A 5634-nucleotide genomic window follows, 5' to 3' on the forward strand; every position below is an offset into this window, starting at 1 on the left:
TTTATTTATTAATTTTCAAACCCAAAACTATTTAATCCGCCTAACTGAGATTTACAAGGTGACCATAGCTGCTTCATACCAACAATCTCTGTGGGATCGACCCTTACTCACGTAAGGTATTACTTGGATGACCTAGTACACTTGCTGGTTAAGTTGAACGGAGTTGTGAACTATGGTATTGGCATCATGTTTTTGGCGCCATTACCAGGGAATGAAAAGCAATGAATTTTGCAAAATGGAATAACAATTGAATCACAATTTCGTCCACCAGTTTTTGGCGCCGTTGCCGGGGATTGTTTGAGTATGGACAACTGACGGTTCATCTTGTTGCTCAGATTAGGTAATTTTTTTTTCAAAAATCTTTTTCAAAATTTTTCTTTTCTTTTTCGTTTTTCTAAACTTTATTTTCGAAAAAAATTAATAAAAATACAAAAAAAAATTAGAAAATCATAAAAAAAATCAAAAATATTTTGTGTTTCTTGTTTGAGTCTTGAGTCAATTTTTAAGTTTGGTGTCAATTGCATGCTTTTAAAATTTTTCTTGCATTTTTTCGAAAATCCCATGCATTCTTAGTGTTCTTCATGATCTTCAAGTTGTTCTTGATAACTCCTCTTGTTTGATCTTGATGTTTTCTTGTTTTGTGTTGTTTGTTGTTTTTCATATGCATTTTTTGTTTGTTAGAGTCCATGCATTAAAGATCTCTAAGTTTGGTGTCTTGCATGTTTTCTTTGCATCAAAAATTTTTCAAAATTATGTTCTTGATGTTCATCATGATCTTCAAAGTGTTCTTGGTGTTCATCTTGACATTCATAGCATTCTTGCATGCATTCATTGTTTTGAACTAAAAATTTCATGCATTGAGTATTTTTGTTGTTTTTCTCTCTCATCAATAAAAAATTCAAAAATAAAAAAAATATCTTTTCCTTATTTCCCTCCAAATTTTCGAAATTTTGGGTTGACTTGGTCAAAAATTTTTAAAATTAGTTGTTTCTTACAAGTCAAGTCAAAATTTCAATTTTTAAAATCTTATCTTTTCAAAATCTTTTTCAAAAAAAAAAATATATCTTTTTCATTTTTTTTAATTTTTGAAAAATTCAAAAATATTTTTCAAATTATTTTCAAAATCTTTTTCTTATCTTTATATCAAATTTTCGAAAATTAGCTAACAAGTAATGTGATTGATTCAAAAATTTGAAGTTTGTTACTTTCTTGTTAAGAAAGGTTCAATCTTTAAGTTCTAGAATCTTATCTTGTAGTTTCTTGTTAGTTAAGTAATTTTAAAAATTAAATCTTTTTCAAAATATCTTTTTCTTAAAAATCTTATCTTTTTATCTTATCTTTTTCAAAAATTTTATCTTTTTCAAAATTTGATTTCAAAATATCTTATCTAACCCCTATCTTCTTATCTTTTTAAATTTTAATTTCAAAATCTTTTTCAATCAACTAACTAACTTTTTGTTTGTTTCTTATCTTTTTCAAAACCAACTAACTTCCTATCCCTCTCTAATTTTCGAAAATACCTCTCTCTTTTTCAAAAATTCTTTTTTTGTTTTCAATTTTAATTTTAATCTTATCTTATATTTAATTTTCGAAAATTACTAACCCTTTTTTCAAAAAATTATTTTCGAAATTTCCCTCTCTTCTCTTATTCTATTTAATTAATTAATTACTAACACTTCTCTTCACCTCTCTTCATCTAAGAATCCAAACTTCTTATATCCCTTGTATTTGGATTCTTCCCCCTTTCTCTGTCTACTAACAGAAAGGAATCTCTATACTGTGACATAGAGGATTCCTCTTTCTTTTCTTGTTTTCTTCTCTTTCATATGAGCAAGAACAGGGAAAAAGGTACTCTTGTTGAAATTGATCCAGAACCTGAAAGGTCTCTGAAGAGAAAATTAAGAGAAGCTAAATTACAACAATCCAGAAATAACCTTTCAGAAATTTTCGAACAAGAGAAGGAGATGGCAGCCGAAAATAATAATAATAATGCAAGGAGAATGCTTGGTGACTTCACAAAGCCAACGTCCAAGTTTGATGGAAGAAGCATCTCCATTCCTGCCATTGGAGCCAATAACTTTGAGCTGAAACCTCAGCTAGTTGCCTTAATGCAACAAAACTGCAAGTTTTATGGACTTCCATCTGAAGATACTTATCAGTTTTTAACTGAGTTCTTGCAGATCTGTGAGACTGTAAAGACGAATGGAGTTGATCCTGAAGTCTACAGACTCATGCTTTTCCCTTTTGCTGTAAGAGACAGAGCTAGAATATGGTTGGATTCACAACCTAAGGATAGCCTGGACTCCTGGGATAAGCTGGTCACTGCCTTCTTAGATAAATTCTTTCCTCCTCAAAAGCTGAGCAAGCTGAGAGTGGATGTTCAAACCTTCAAACAAAAGGATGGTGAATCCCTCTATGAAGCTTGGGAAAGATACAAGAGTTGACCAAAAGATGTCCATCTGACATGTTTTCAGAATGGACCCTATTATATATATTCTATTATGGTCTCTCTGAATTTTGAAAATGTCATTGGACCATTCTGCAGGTGGATCTATTCACCTGAAGAAAACGCCTGAAGAGGCTCAAGAACTCATTGACATGGTTGCAAACAACCAGTTCATGTATACCTCTGAGAGGAATTCTGTGAATAATGGGATACCTCAGAAGAAAGAGTTCTTGAAATTGATGCTCTGAATGCCATATTGGCTCAGAACAAAGTGTTGACTCAACAGGTCAACATGATCTCTCAAAATCTGAATGAATTGCAACATGCATCCAACAGTACTAGAGAGGCAGCTTCTGAAGAAGCTTATGATCCTGAGAACCCTGCCATGGCAGAGGTTAATTACATGGGTGAACCATATGGAAACACCTATAACCCATCATGGAGAAATCATCCAAATTTCTCCTGGAAGGATCAACAAAAGCCTCAACAAGGCTTTAACAATGGTGGACGCAATAGGCTGAGCAATAGCAAGCCATATCCATCATCTTCTCAGCAACAGACAGAGAATTCTGAACAAAACACTTCTAATTTAGCCAATATAGTCTCTGATCTATCAAAGGCCACTTTCAGTTTCATGAATAAAACAAGATCCTCCATTAGAAATTTGGAGGCACAAGTGGGCCAGCTGAGTAAGAAAGTCATTGAAACTCCTCCCAGTATTCTCCCAAGTAATACAGAAGAGAATCCAAAAGGAGAGTGCAAGGCCATTGATTTAGTCAATATGGCCGAATACACAAGGGAGAAGGAGGACGAAAATCCTAGTGAGGAAGACCTCCTGGGACGTCCCTCGAGCAAGAAGGAGTTTCCTATTAAGGATCCAAAGGAATCCGAGGCTTATATAGAGACCATAGAGATTCCATTAAACCTCCTTCTGCCATTCATGAGCTCTGAAGACTATTCATCCTCTGAAGAGGATGAAGCTGTGACTGGAGAGCAAGTTGCTCAATATTTAGGAGCTATCATGAAGCTGAATGCCAAGTTGTTTGGTAATGAGACTTGGGAAAGTGAACCTCCCTTGCTCATTAGTGAACTAGATACTTGGATTCAGAAAACTCTACCTCAAAAGAAATAAGATCCTGGCAAGTTCTTAATACCTTGTACCATAGGTACCATGAGCTTTGAAAAAGCTCTATGTGATCTGGGGTCAGGGATAAATCTTATGCCACTCTCTATAATGGAGAAGCTGGGGATCATTGAGGTACAACCTACCTTGTTCTCATTACAATTGGCAGACAAGTCCTTGAGACAAGCTTATGGAATAGTAGAGGACGTGTTAGTAAAGGTTGAAGGCCTTTACATCCCTGCTGATTTCATAATCTTAGACACTAGGAAGGAAGAGGATGATTGCATCATCCTTGGAAGACCTTTCCTAGCCACAGCAGGGGCTGTGATAGATGTCAATAGAGGTGAGTTAGTCCTTCAATTGAATGGGGACTACCTTGTGTTTAAGGCACATGGCCATCCCTCTGTGACAAAAGAGAGTAAGCATGAGAGCTTCTCTCAGTTCAGAGTCAAGAAGAGCCCACACAGTCAAACTCTAAGTTTGGTGTTGTGAGGCCACAACCAAACTCTAAGTTTGGTGTTAAGACCCCATATCCAAACTTTAAGTTTGGTGTTGGGACTACACTAACATTGACCTGATCACCTTGTGGCTCCATGAGAGCCACTGTCAAGCTATTGACATTAAAGAAGCGCTTGTTGGGAGGCAACCCAATTTTAATTATCTAATTTTATTTTATTGTTATTTTGTGTTTTATTAGGTACATGATCATGAGGAGTCACGAAAAAATAAAAAAAAAATAAAAACAGAGTCAAAAACAGAAGAAAAAAATTTTCACCCTGGAGGACGCACAGGCTGGCGTTCAACGCAGTAAGATGCATCTGGCCGGCGTTCAACGCCAGAACAGAGCACCATTCTGGCGCTGAACGCCAGAAATAAGCAACATCCTGGCGCTGAACGCCAGGAATGTGCCTAGAGGAGAAAAGCTGGCGCTGAACGCCAGTAACAAGCATGAAACTGGCGTTCAACGCCAGAAACATGCTTTACATGGGCATTGAACGCCCAGAACGTGCACCAATGGGCGTTTAAACGCCAGAATGGTGTACAAAGGCATTTTACATGCCTATTTGGTGCAGGGATGGAATTCCTTGACACCTCAGATCCTGTGGACCCCACAGGATCACCTTAGGATCTGTGGACCCCACAGGATCCCCACCTACCATATTCCCTAATTACACTCTCCTAATCCTAATCACACTCCCCTACTCCCCATGTCACACTTCCCAACACTCCTCACCAATCACCTCAATTCCTCTTCCCAATTGCCCCATTCACCACTCACATCAACCCACTCTTCCCATAAACCCCACCTACCTTTACAATTCAACTTCTCTTTCCCACCCAATCCCACCCATATAGCCGAATCCATCTCCCCTCACTCACCTCCATTTTCTTCTTCTTCTTCCTCTCTTCTTTCTTCTCTTGCTTGAGGGTGAGCAATATTTTAAGTTTGGTGTGGTAAAAGCATAGCTTTTTTTGCTTTTCCATTACCATTAATGGCACCTAAGGCCAGAGAAACCTCAAAGGGAAGACAAAAGCTTCCACCTCTGAGTCTTGGGAGATGGAAAGACTCATATAAAGCCGTCATAGCTCAGTGGTAGAACATGTGGCTGCAAATCAAGAGATCCCTGAGATACCTCAGGGGATAAGTTATCCTCCACACAAATATTGGAAGCAACTAAGGGTAGAAACACCAAAATTACTAGGAATCATTCAACAGAAGCAAGGAAGAGACATAGAGGAGCTCAAAAAGCACCATTGGACCTTCAAGAAGGCGCCACCCTCACTCAGGTGGATTCATTCCTTGTTCTTATTTCTTTCTGCTTTTCGGTTTTTAATGTTGTGTTTATCTATGTTTTGTGTCTCTACTTCATGATCATTAGTATGTAACCATGCCTCAAAGCTATGAATAAAATCCATTAATCCTTCACCTCTCTTAAATGAAAAATGTTTTAATTCAAAAGAACAAGAAGTACATGAATTTCGAATTCATCCTTGAATTTAATTTAATTATATTGATGTGGTGACAATACTTTTTGTTTTCTGAATGAATGATTGAACAGTGCAT

At 36.8% G+C, this 5634-nt stretch overlaps 1 non-coding gene across 1 annotated transcript; it reads right to left on the reverse strand.

The window, feature by feature from the left end:
• Window positions 1-2363: 2363 nt before the first annotated feature.
• LOC112712605 (small nucleolar RNA R71) lies at window positions 2364-2466 on the reverse strand. Its single transcript, XR_003157836.1, has one exon. It is a non-coding gene; the product is annotated as a small nucleolar RNA R71 (small nucleolar RNA).
• Window positions 2467-5634: the final 3168 nt, after the last annotated feature.

This window comes from Arachis hypogaea, chromosome 1 (genome assembly GCF_003086295.3).
Source record: "Arachis hypogaea cultivar Tifrunner chromosome 1, arahy.Tifrunner.gnm2.J5K5, whole genome shotgun sequence".
NCBI lineage: Eukaryota > Viridiplantae > Streptophyta > Magnoliopsida > Fabales > Fabaceae > Arachis > Arachis hypogaea.